The sequence below is a fragment of the Protopterus annectens genome, chromosome 11.part0 (assembly GCF_019279795.1).
Source record: "Protopterus annectens isolate FY-2018-M chromosome 11.part0, PAN1.0, whole genome shotgun sequence".
In the NCBI taxonomy this organism is placed as follows: Eukaryota; Metazoa; Chordata; order Ceratodontiformes; family Protopteridae; genus Protopterus; species Protopterus annectens.
In genome coordinates this window covers 1075807629-1075822127 of record NC_056745.1, presented here as the reverse complement: position 1 = coordinate 1075822127, position 14499 = coordinate 1075807629, and positions in this window count along the sequence as shown.

Sequence of the window (14499 nt, the reverse complement as noted above, 5' to 3'; positions counted from 1 at the left end):
TGTAAGCTACCTGTTCTGCCACTACAGTGCAGACCACAAACCTTCCTAATGTAAAACTGGTCTGAAGCCCAGGTGCTTAAACTAAAAGGCTTACAATGAGTTACACCAAGCAGTAATAAATACAATTGAGTACTTTTAAGATGACGCAAAAGCAAAATAAAGTAGGAAAAAACACAAATACAGTAAAAGCAGATACATTTTTTTTTTTTTTTGGAAAGAGAGAAAGGAGTAGCAGAAACTAAGCTGATTGGCCTTCTCAAATGCTCTCCCTGTACTGGGTAGAATGAGGTAATGACACTAGACTAGGAGGAGGGTCCCAGATCAAATTTACACTAGGGGCGGGCAACTGCAAAGCCACCAACTATAAAAATACTATACCAACAGGGAGGGAGGGTGGGAAACAAACAGCAGAAATGTTACTCACAGCTGAAAAGCAGCAGTGAGCCTTTAAATGAAAGTTTTAAACAGCTAAAGGAGCCACTAGAAAAAAGAGTTTAACTGCAACAAGTTATCATAAACAAACAACCCAACAGATGCTTAATAAGAGTGGACAATTTCCAGTTAATACCTCACACACAGTGAAACTAGCTAGAAAAAATACACAGTACACAAAGTGCTATAAACAACAAAGAAATAAAGAACAAAATAAACAAAAAACAGGATACTTAATGTTATATATTGTAGCTCCGAGTTTGCTGAGTGTCCTTCCTTCGATCAGCTCACAGTAAAATGGCTGTACACTCACAACTGAGCTTCTTAGGTAACAGAAAGTTGAAACCTGAGACAGCTTTTAAGAAAGAAATCTCAAAAGAACCAATGAGGTGCTTAGTCTAAGCTGTAGTCCAGGAGACCTCAGTCAGCCAATGACCTCAAACAATTCTCTCTCACTGAAATGCCTGATGGCTTTGGCTAAAACAAGATGTCCCTGAATTATGTGCTCAGACACACAGCCTCCACAAACACTAGGCCCAAATACAAGCCTGAATATGGAAATGCTACAAATATCCCCACTACTTAGAACAAACTGCAGAAATATTACTCACAGCTGAAAAGCAGCAGTGAGCCTTTAAATGAAAGTTTTAAACAGCTAAAGGAGCGACTAGAAAAAAAGAGTTTAACTGCATATGGATAGCAAGATACAAACCATGAAAATGTTTTAGTCCCTTTAGTTTTATATTTAGCTCAGGCATATTTTTATCAACCACAGAAGAAGCTGTGAACGCTAATTAATAAGGAGTTGAAGGATTTTGTCTGGGACAGAAAAAGGGCAAGGGTCAAGTGGTATAAGCTGATCCTTCCACTAGAACAAGGGGGCTTAGGATTGTCTGATTTGAAGGGATAGTTTAGAGCTACAGGGTTAAAGCTCATATACATAACACAAGCAGAAAGCTATAATTCAAAGTGGAAAGAGATGATGAAGCAGGGGGAAATTCAAGACATACTGAGAGTGTGAATTTAGATGCAGATCCTTAAGAAGAATAACAGCAGCCAAACAGAATAAACGAGCTAAGAGAAGAGTTGCTTGATTTAATAGACACAGATAGATATAAGCAAAAACAGGAAAGCTACCATCCAAGGTCTCACGTCGGAGAAAAAAGTTATATCCACAGAACAAAGCAAACGGAGACCTCCATGATGTAGAATGAATTGATTTTATTAGATAACAAGCGCTTTCACGTACAACAGGTACGCTTCCTCAGGTTTATAAAAAAGACACAATATGAATGCTTTATATACCTTAACTCAACAAATTCAATCAATTTCATAAATCACTTATTCAATCAATCAATTAATTAACCAATTCATACAACAAAACTCAACAGGGTGTGGTAGAACTCTGTTACTGAAGTAAATGTAAGTATGTATAAACCTCTTTTTTATATAGCAGTATATTTACACAAAGTCATTATACATATAAATAAAAGTGTATATAAATACAAATACATATACATATACATATAAACATAATACTTAAATAAAAATATATATCTAATAAAAGATATATATATATGAGAACATAAAAGTATGTAAAGCATCAAAACACCCAGAGCTGTAAGAACATATCAACTCTAAAATATGTAATGGAATAAAAATAAAAATATATAGATGGCAAATATAATCATGAAACACAGATATATTTATATAAAAAATATATATACCCATCATTTTGAATATCATAATCAATTAATTCCAAAACTGTATGTATATGGATAAAATAGCTAACTATGATAACCAACTAAGATCAAATTAAATATATCTTTCTACGTGCCGCTAATATAGGTTTAATGCTGACCGACTGGTTAAGTCCTGGTTGAATATGGGACTTCAACCTTAAAATCCAATTTAACTCTGCTGTTTCCAGGTAATTCTGTCCATCACCCCCTCTCTTATTTATATTTATAACTTGTAAAACCCTAAATTTAAAGCTATGTTTAGGGTGTATATCTATATGCTTGGCTAAAGCGTTTGTTAGATTCATCTTCCTTATATCATATATATGGTTATATATACGGTCTCTCAACCTCCTAGTGGTTAGACCTACATAATATGCATCACATTCTATACACGTAGCTAGGTATATCAAATTCTTGGTCTCACAAGTGGCATAGAAATCACTCGTAAATGTGTGATAAAATTCAGGTATAATAAATTGATAGTCACTAATAATATATTTACACATATTACATCTTTCACATGGAAAGGTGCCATATCTAAGAGTCGATCTATCCATAGTACTGTTGATTTTTCTATCAGTTCTCTCAGAGCATAATAATCTCTTCAGATTCTTACTATTCCTCTACCTGAATGTTGGTTTATCACCTACTATGTTGCTGGTATATTGATCTATTAGTAATACACCCCAATTCTTCTTAATAATATTAATAATAAACTTGTTGTCATTCGTATATCTGGTATTAAAAGCTACCTTTTTATTATTAAAACTAGCTTTAGGAATATACTTACTTTTGTTCTCATTTTTGCCATTATTTTTACTACTTCCATTCCTTGGTTGGATATCAGTCGATAGTGCATTATTGATGTCTGTAGAACTAGGAATTATATCATTCTTATACTGTACATCTTTTTTCATACTTTCTATCAACCAAGTAGGGTAACCCCTATTCTGGAGTAATTCACATAAAATATCCCATTGAATGTCCCTATCAGTATTATTCCTACAAAGCCTAGAAATTCTTATAAACTGATTCCTCACAAGATTGGAGAATATATGACGTGGGTGCATACTGTTATATTGCAATAATGCATTCCTCCAGCATGGTTTACAATATAGTTTAGTGGGGATCATACCTTCTGCATCTTTAAAAATAGTGATATCTAAAAAGTCTATTTTAAAGGGGGATGTCTCCATAGAAAATCTAAGGAATTCAGTAGTAGATTCTAAAAAGATAATTAATTGTTCCAACTGTTCATTGTTACCTTTCCAAATAATGAGTATGTCATCTACAAAACGTGTGTACAACACTATGTTTTGCATAAACACAGTTCTAAACAGGAACAGTGACTTCCAGTAGTACATAACCAAATTTGCATACAAATTTGCACAGGGGGTGCCCATTGCAACCCCCCATATTTGTTTAAACAACTTATCTTGAAATAAGAACAAGTTATTATTTAGTATTACATCAAGTAAAGTACAAATAAGTAACTGTGTATTATTATCAAACATCCCATCATTGAATAACAGTTCCCTGAGTGCTTCAATTCCATAGTCATTTGGAATCACTGTGAATAAGTTTTTAACATCAAGTGTTACAAACGTATAAGAAAAAGTGGCCACATTATTATCGATAAGACCCTGTAGGTCGTTTAATAACTGATAGGTATCTTTTATAACTGTGGATATATTCCTGACCAGAGGTCCCAATTTAGACTCCAAATAGCAGGAGATTCTCTCAGTCACCCATTTTCCCCTGCTACTATGGGACGTAGAGGGAAAGGAAAGATCCCTTTATGTATCTTAGGAAGTCCCTTTATGAGTGGAATCAATGGATCTGCCACTAAAAAATAATCATACAGTTCTTTCGTTATCTGCCTGCACATGAGGAGCTCATATAGGGTGTCATGAACCATTCTAATTGTTTTAATAAGTCTATCACTGTCTATCTGTTCATATTTATCTACATCATTCAATATAGTGAACATTAGCTCAGTGTATAGAGTAGTATCCAATAGGACGATTCCGCCACCTTTATCTGCTGGTTTTAAAACCAACTTGGAATCTCTAGACAAATTTGTCAAAGCATTATGTTCATTAATATCCAAGTTATAGAACAGGTCACTTTTCTTACATTTATAATTGAAAAAATATTCATAGTAATCCCTTTCACACAATTTAATGAAGCAGTCTATGTTAGGGGGAAAATTAGGAACAAATAGACTTTTTGACTTAAAACAATTCTCCTTATTAAAAGCAGAAACGTTAGTATCTTTATAATAAAGCTTCAATGATACAGTTCTTGCAAATAAACGTAGGTCCACCAAAATTTCAGCGAGATTACTGTTCTGTGAAGGAATAAATGAGAGGCCTCTATTCAACAGACTTCTCTCATTATTATTTAAAACATGGCTGGAAAGGTTAAACACTAGTTCTGTCAGTTCCTTGGCTTCCTCCTTACCTCCGTTGTTTCGTTTGAGAACTTCCTCTTCCGTCGATTTCGACTGTTCGATCTGGTCTGGAACTGTGGGCGATATTGCACTGGTAGTGGTAAAAATACACTTGAGGTAAGTCCAGACACTATTTTTTGTCTTGCTCCATTTCTACTATGCATCAAGGGATCCTGTTCTCTTAGACCCTCTTGATTTGGCGGTGGCATGGCCATCACTTCCACTCGATTACTTCCAGCGTTTGACGTCATATCCGAGTGGGTAGGCACTACAAGTTCATCAGTGGATGTGTGATTTAAAGGGGCAATGTCTATAACTTCATGCTGCTCATTTAAATTATAAGATGGAGCTGCATGATTATTGAGATGATTGTGAGCTTTCGGCCAGACAAAGATCTGGCCTGATAAAACGTCTCGATAGTCTCTTTGTAACTGATCGAACAGTCGAGATTGACGGAAGAGGAAGTTCTCAGACGAAACAACGGAGGTAAGGAAGAAGCCAAGGAACTGACAGAACTAGTGTTTAACCTTTCCAGCCATGTTTTAAATAATAATGAGAGAAGTCTGTTGAATAGAGGCCTCTCATTTATTCCTTCACAGAACAGTAATCTCGCTGAAATTTTGGTGGACCTACATTTATTTGCAAGAACTGTATCATTGAAGCTTTATTTTAAAGATGCTAATGTTTCTGCTTTTAATAAGGAGAATTGTTTTAAGTCAAAAAGTCTATTTGTTCCTCATTTTCCCCCTAACATAGACTGCTTCATTAAATTGTGTGAAAGGGATTACTATGAATATTTTTTCAATTTTAAATGTAAGAAAAGTGACCTGTTCTATAACTTGGATATTAATGAACGTAATGCTTTGACAAATTTGTCTAGAGATTCCAAGTTGGTTTTAAAACCAGCAGATAAAGGTGGCGGAATTGTCCTATTGGATACTACTCTATACACTGAGCTAATGTTCACTATGTTGAATGATGTAGATAAATATGAACAGATAGACAGTGATAGACTTATTAAAACAATTAGAATGGTTCACGACACCCTATATGATCTCCTCATGTGCAGGCAGATAACGAAAGAACTGTATGATTATTTTTTAGTGGCAGATCCATTGATTCCACTCATAAAGGGACTTCCTAAGATACACAAAGGGATCTTTCCTCCCCTCACGTCCCATAGTAGCAGGGGAAAAATGGGTGACTGAGAGAATCTCCTGCTATTTGGAGTCTAAATTGGGACCTCTGGTCAGGAATATATCCACAGTTATAAAAGATAATTATCAGTTATTAAACGACCTACAGGGTCTTATGGATAATAATGTGGCCACTTTTTCTTATACGTTTGTAACACTTGATGTTAAAAACTTACTTATTCACAGTGATTCCAAATGACTATGGAATTGAAGCAGTCAGGGAACTGTTACTCAATGGTGGGATGTTTGATAATAATACACAGTTACTTATTTGTACTTTACTTGATGTAGTACTAAACAATAACTTGTTCTTATTTCAAGATAAGTTGTTTAAACAAATATGGGGGGTTGCAATGGGCACCCCCTGTGCTAATTCGTACGTGAATTTGGTTATGTACTACTGGGAGTCACTGTTCCTGTTTAGAAGTGTGTTTATGCAAAACATGGTGATGTACAGACGTTTTGTAGATGACATACTCATTATTTGGAAAGGTAACAATGAACAGTTGGAACAATTAATTATCTTTTTAGAATCTACTACTGAATTCCTTAGATTTTCTATGGAGACATCCCCCTTTAAAATAGACTTTTTAGATATCACTATTTTTAAAGATGTAGAAGGTATGATCTCCACTAAACTATATCGTAAACCATGCTGGAGGAATGCATTATTGCAATATGACAGTATGCACCCACGTCATATATTCTCCAATCTTGTGAGGAATCAGTTTATAAGAATTTCTAGGCTTTGTAGGAATAATACTGATAGGGACGTTCAATGGGATATTTTATGTGAATTACTCCAGAATAGGGGTTACCCTACTTGGTTGATAGAAAGTTTGAAAAAAGATGTACAGTATAAGAATGATATAATTCCTAGTTCTACAGACATCAATAATGCACTATCGACTGATATCCAACCAAGGAATTGAAGTAATAAAAATAATGGCAAAAATGAGAACAAAAGTAAGTATATTCCTAAAGCTAGTTTTAATAATAAAAAGGTAGCTTTTAATACCAGATATACGAATTACAACAAGTTTATTATTAGTATTATTAAGAAGAATTGGGGTGTATTACTAATAGATCAATATACTAGCAACATAGTAGGTGATAAACCAACATTCAGGTATAGGAATAGTAAGAATCTGAAAAGATTATTATGCTCTGAGAGAACTGATAGAAAAATCAACAGTATTATGGATAGATCGACTCTTAGATATGGCACCTTTCCATGTGAAAGGTGTAATATGTGTAAATATATTATTAGTGACTATCAATTTATTATACCTGAATTTTATCACACATTTACGAGTGATTTCTATGCCACTTGTGAGACCAAGAATTTGATATACCTAGCTACGTATATAGAATGTGATGCATATTATGTAGGTCTAACCACTAGGAGGTTGAGAGACCGTATATATAACCATATATATGATATAAGGAATATGAATCTAACAAACGCTTTAGCCAAGCATATAGATATACACCCTAAACATAGCTTTAAATTTAGGGTTTTACAAGTTATAAATATAAATAAGAGAGGGGGTGATGGACAGAATTACCTGGAAACAGCAGAGTTAAATTGGATTTTAAGGTTGAAGTCCCATATTCAACCGGGACTTAACCAGTCGGTCAGCATTAAACCTATATTAGTGGCACGTAGATAGATATATTTAATTTGATCTTAGTTGGTTATCATAGTTAGCTATTTTATCCATATACATACAGTTTTGGAATTAATTGATTATGATATTCAAAATGATGGGTATATATTTTTTTTATATAAATATATCTGTGTTTCATGGTTATATTTGCCATCTATATATTTTTATTTTTATTCCATTACATATTTTAGAGTTGATATGTTCTTGCAGCTCTGGGTGTTTTGATGCTTTACATACTTTTATGTTCTCATATATATATCTTTTATTAGATATATATTTTTATTTAAGTATTATGTTTATATGTATATGTATATGTATTTGTATTTATATACACTTTTATTTATATGTATAATGACTTTGTGTAAATATACTGCTATCTAAAAAAGAGGTTTATACATACTTACATTTACTTCAGTAACAGAGTTCTACCACACCCTGTGAGTTGTGTTGTATGAATTGGTTAATTAATTGATTGATTGAATAAGTGCTTTATGAAATTGATTGAATTTGTTGAGTTAAGGTATATAAAGCATTCATATTGTGTCTTTTTTATAAACCTGAGGAAGCGTACCTGTTGTACGTGAAAGCGCTTGTTATCTAATAAAATCAGTTCATTCTACATCGTGGAGGTCTCCGTTTGCTTTGTTCTGTGGACACAGACAGATATATTAAGATCAATGAAAGGAATAGACTGCAGAAGGTCAATAAAACCCAAAGGTCAGAAGTCTGATAAAACAAATGAACACAGTAATTAGGACTGTCCAAAGAGATCCATGTGACATAACAGAAGTAAACAGTATATATTACTGTGCAGCTAAATTAATAACTGATAAAAGTTCTACCACAAGAACACAGGGTAGTGAGGGAAAGGAATGGGAGAAATCAAATACCATCATGGAAGTACTGAACAGAGAAAAACTGTAAAGCAATTAAGACAAGAAGTGTCTCTATTATAAGACTATATAAGAAGGATAGATGTGATAAAAGCAATGCACAGTATTAAAACAGATCAGGATCTATCATGTAATATCTAAAAATTTCAGCACAGGTGGAAAAACCTAGAAGATACACAGATAAATATAAAGAAAAAGTACAAAATAAGCAATTTATCGATGACCCAAAAAGGTTTTATAGAGAACTGGGAAACAAGGTAAAAGGAATTGAAAGACTGCCAAAAAAGAAGAAAGATACATTTTGGAGAATTATCTATGAAGATCCTGTGGAACAAAACAAAGATGCTAAATGGACAGAAGAAGTAAAAGATAGAATAAGAAGTGTAAAGATACAGGATAACAAAATGGGATAAAGTAACAGCCAGAGAGATTGAAACAGAGTTAAGAAAAGCCTCTAATTGGAAACCCCCAGGCCCAGATGCAGTACCTAACTTTTGGTTAAAAGTATTAGCATCTTTGCACAAAGATTTAGCCATGCGTAAGAACTATTTATATGCGCACCTGAACAGACACCAACCTGGCTAACAACAGGAAAAACAATGCTCCAACTTAAGACTCAACCTGCTAGCATCCCTAAAAGTTATAGACCAATAGCTTACCTTCTGACGACATATAAACTATACATGGGAATCGCTTACAGAGTTTATAGTCATTTAGAAGAAAACTCAATGATGGCAGTAGAACAAAGGGGCAATAAAAGAAAGTCATATGGAACAAAGGATAATTTGTTGTTAAATAAAGTCATAGTGGAGAACTGTAAATAGGGGAATAATCTAAGTATGGCATGGACTGACTACACAAAAGCATTTAGTAGTATCCCACATTCATGGATAAAAGAGTGCTTAAAAATGTATAGGATATACCCTGCAATGATTGACTACATTACAGTGACCAGGAAACATTGGCAGACCACTTTGCAATTAAGCCATGATAAAGGACAAATAATTATCCCAGGGAAAAAAAATCAAAGGGGGATATTCCAGGGTGACTGTCTGTCACTGCTGCTATTCTGTCTTGCCCTTAACCCATTAAGCTACCTACTTAACAGTTTAGGCCATGGCTATAATTTAGCTCCTAGAAAACAACAAAGAGATCTTCTCTTTGTCGGTGATTTAAAACTGTATAGCTCATCAGATGAGGAACTGAAAGCACATCTGCAAGTTGTCAAAACATTTCAGATGCTATAAGAATGTCATTTGGTCTTGATAAGTATGCAAAAACAGCCTTTAAAGCAGGAAAACTGCAGCACCAAGCAAACATCAGTTTGGGACAGAATGTAATATAAAAGGACTTGAGCAAGACGGAGTGTATAAATATTTGAAAATCGATGAAGGATCAACAATAAAACATGAACAAATGTGAATAAAACTTAGTAAAGAATAATTTAGAAGACTTAAATTAATCCTGAAAACAGGGCTGACATCTAGGAACAAAATCCAAGCTATAAACAAATTTGCTCTTCCTGTCCTAACTTACAGTTTTGGACTGATTAACTAGCCCCAAAAGGTGTTGCATAGATTAGAGAGGAGAACAAGAAGGATGCTTCATGCTCATCAAATGGTTTATAAAAATCAGTGCATACCAAGATTATATATTCCCCATTCCGAAGGAGGTATGGGCCTCCTTGAAATTGATTACATGCACAGATCTGCAATTATGTGACTGCATACATATTGGCTGACCTCAGAAGACCAAAACATAGTGAAGGTTTTGAAACATGAGGAGAATAAATCTAAGATTACTTCTCTTCTTAGTCTAGTAGAAGCCTTTTGACGTCAAGCAGGAATGGAAATCAAACCAGAAATAAATAAAAATCAGGCAGCAACTAAATGATTAAATGTGTTAAAAAAACAAAAGTAAGAATATAAGGTGAAGGAACATATGAGAAGGCAAGAAATGTGGAAAATGCTTAAATATAGTTGCAAGTGTAGAAAACTCCTGGAACAACCTCGTGTTGATCAAGATCGAACACAGGAATGGTTGTGGAGAGGCAAATTCAAACCAAAGGATAAAAGGTTAATATTGGCGGCCCAAGACAGTGGACTATGCACATGCTGGTTTAGAAAGTCCATTGAACATGTGAGAGAAACAGACAAATCTAGGTTTTGTAAAACAGAATTGGAAAAAGTTGCACACCTTGTTGCTGGTTGGGACATACTAATGGCAGAAGGACTGTATACTGAAAGGCATAGTAATATGGCAAGACTGTTGCACTGGGGATTGTGCAAACATTATAATAATGAAGTAGCTGAAAAATGCTGGAAAAATGAGCCACAAAGCATCATAGAAAATGATGAAGTCTACATCACATGAGATCACCCATTACCAACAATTCAAAAGACAGATGTGAAAAAAACAGATTTAGTGGTCCATGAAAAGAAGACAAAAGTAGCATTGATCATTGAAATCACTACACCCTGTGACTACAGTGTCTTGCATGCAGAGAGACACAAAGTCATAAAACATCAGGATTTGCAGGCAGAAATGAGAAAAATGTGGAAGAAAGATACCCAGACAGTTCTAATAGTAGTAGGAGCAATGGGTCTTACAAAAAAGAATCTTCAATCGTATTTAGATTTGTTACCAATACTTGTAACACCATATGAATTGCAGAAGGAATCATTATTGGGCACATTGCGGGTGCTGCAAAGAGCACTTCTGGCTGACATCAAAGATTGAAATTATACTAATTTCATGAACTTTAATCAAACTTTGACTTAGGAATGGGGTTTATTCCCATCATGGTATTAGAAACCCAAAATATTTGGAGAAATTAAAAGAGTGAAATATATTCATAAAATAGCAGAAATTATTCTAAGAAGTAAGCCAACAAGAAAATGGAGAAAGGAGACTTTATCAATAGGGATGACGACAATTAGGGGTGCAGGGAATAGGCAATAGGGGGCTGGAATTTACTGGAGAAAACTAGCAAATGAACCAAGGTATTGGAAGCAAATAATTAGAGGGGGAAAGGTAATAGAATAAAAAAGAAGCCAAGAAGACATTTGGACTGCAGGGTAGAGACTGTTTTCTCTATCTGGGATTAAAATCAGAGCATAAGCAAAGAGAAACGGATAGGGAAATCCTAAGTGAAACACCTGCACTGATAGAGTTTTTAGGTGAATTTAAAAAAGGCACTGCTGTTAAAAAAGGGTAATTAGTAGGGCATATAAAGTATTGCACAGTAACTGTTCTTCTTTTGGCTTTTCCCAGTTAGGGGTCGCCACAGCGGAACTCCGGTCCACTAATGATTGGCAGTAGATTTTTACAGTGCAGAGGTGCCAGCCCGATGCCCAACCTTCAACAAAGGCATGCCCATTCACTCATGTCTTTCAAACACCACTCGACCATGGGGAGGACGTGCAGACTCCACACAGAAGGCGCTCCAGCCGAGAATCAAACAGGAGAACCTCTTACTGTGAGGTGACAACGCTACTGCTGCACCACTGCGGCTTGTAAAGTATTGCACAGTAACTATAGGACTTAATTAAAGAAAGTTAAAAAAGATTGGGAAGAGAGACTGGACAAGCAGTTCACAAAGAAACAATGGGAGGACATATGTATGGCTCTCAAATGGGCAGCAAAGTCTAGAAGATTTAGGATTTTTGCTGGGAAGTGCTTGTATAGGTATTTTAATAGGTATTTTAATGCCCCAAAAAGACTCCAAAGAATTTTTCCTCTGGTAGATGCCAAATGTTGGAGGTGTGATGGGGAAGAAAGATGTAGCTGAGAACATCTGTTTTGGGAGCATTATGAGTTGGCAGACATTAAAAATTCCATGCAGAGTGCTCTGTCAGAAACATTTTGTGAGCAAATGGGTGTAACTATTTTTTAAGTAGTGATACAGGATCTGAATTGCCTAGACATAATAAAACCATGTTAAGTTTATTTATAGTGACTATTACTAAATAAGCAATTACTAGAAAATGGACTGTATTTGAAGTATGAACTGGAAGTGAGATATTTAGAAAAGGGTAGGAGGAAATTACATAGAAAAATGGAATTGTGGGAACAATACATGCAAAATAATATATAAGAGGAGGAGTAAGATTTAAAGGAAGGCAGAAACTAATCAAATTATGTAACGTTGGATTGATGATAATTCAACAAAAGAGCACATGTGATGTATAATGATTGCAACTGGGAATATATGTTAATATAGTTTACTTTCTTTTATATAAGTGTAATTTTGTTTACATCTTAAGTGCTAATTCAATAAAAGTGTTAAAAAAAACAGATGTAGTAGAGAACATTACCCAGAAAGGCCATTTCATTTGCTACAGTATTAACTTAAAGAAGAACATGGTTATTAAAGGACATACTGCAATTATATTATATTATATTATATTCCATGACTTGCACTATTGGTTTCCTTTATGCAATGTTTTTATACTGGCTGATAACACAAAAATAACTTATGAAGTCATACACTGTTACTTGGAGTGTGCTGTATTGTCTTCAGATGTAAAATAAGTTTGGTCAGGCAGCAGACCAGGAAACATGACTTGTCACATCTGCAGGGTTTAAGGAAGATTGTCTGAAAGGAAGATCCTGCTTGCAAAAGAAACACTATTCTTTTTGGACATTGTGGAAAAACATTTTAGCAGCTGCAGTGGATGGGTCTGCAAACACAGAGCACTGTTAAGAATAAAAAGCAGACAATGGTCTTTACTAGTTTTCGTGAAACAACAAATATTATGATAAAACTGAGGCAAAGTTTTAGATTTAGACTCTCAGAAATTCTGTATGTGCTGTGGTCATTTGATAGCTACTACTACATTTTGTTTTTTAAAGACCTGGAAAGTAACTTTGACCATTCATATAGTTAGACTTGGCTAAACTGATTAATTCTGAAGATAATTTATGTATTTAGACACAGGGCCAAGGATACTGAGGTCACAATGGCTGGACTTTGTATTGGAAACACTTTAGCAACAGAAAACTTGGTAAAAGCGGTTTTCTGTGGACTACATTCATTTTTTTCTTTTGCCTTCTTTAATTTAAGTAGTAGGAAAAAAGCAGTGATTTGTAATCTAATTAGATGCAAGAAAGTTACACATGAGAATGTATACATTAGAAATATTCAAATAATTTAGAAGAATGAATGAGGAACATGGATAAAAAAACTGATAGAATGAAATGTGCAGTGATAAGAGACATAAATGACTACTGAATTAGGGGGTTAGGAGGTAAAATGTTGAGGCCTTTGTTTCAATAACAAGGATCTAAGATTATAAAATAGACTAGGAGCATATGTTGTAGAACAGAATGAAAATGCTATGGTTTCAATGTAATAGGCTCTATGCTTGTTGGCAGAGTAAGACTGCAGATAACAAAAAGAACTAACAAATTAACTTGAATGACAAGTGGACAAAATGAGATAACTAGACCTTATATGGTGGCAGATTACAAGCCAGTGTGTGCAATCCAAGATTAATAAATGGCTGGGTTACAATTTAACCTTACTGGAATTTAAATATTCACCCATTGAATTATAGTCAGATTACCCATTTAATGCATATGAGTCAGACTGAGGAGCTTATACCTAAACCTATACTCATTGCATGCAAAGAAGAGAAACTTATCATGGACAAGGAACAATCAATTGCTCATCAACAGGAAACATAGAGCATCACTAGCTTACCTACAGCACATCTCCAGCAATGTCCACAAGCACGTGGGAAGGATGTACAAAAATACACGTAAGGAACCTCAGCTGCAAACCAAGCTGGAGATCCAAACAATGTGAGGCAGCAACATTAACTGTATTATTATGGTGCTTTATGCGGTAGCGTCGTTGCCTCACAGTTAGACGTTGCCTGTTCGATTCTCAGTTAGAGCGTCTTCTGTGTAGCAACATACGTGAATGGGTGTTCCTTCGTTGAAGGTTGTGCATTAGGCCCAGCAAGCCAGTACATAAAAATCTACTGCCAATCATTAGTGGACTGGAGTTCTGCTGTGGCGACCCCTAACCGGGAAAAGCCGAAAGACACAAACAATTATGCTGCTTTATTTTAAATATTATTTTATAATATAAAGCAAAATGATGAAAGT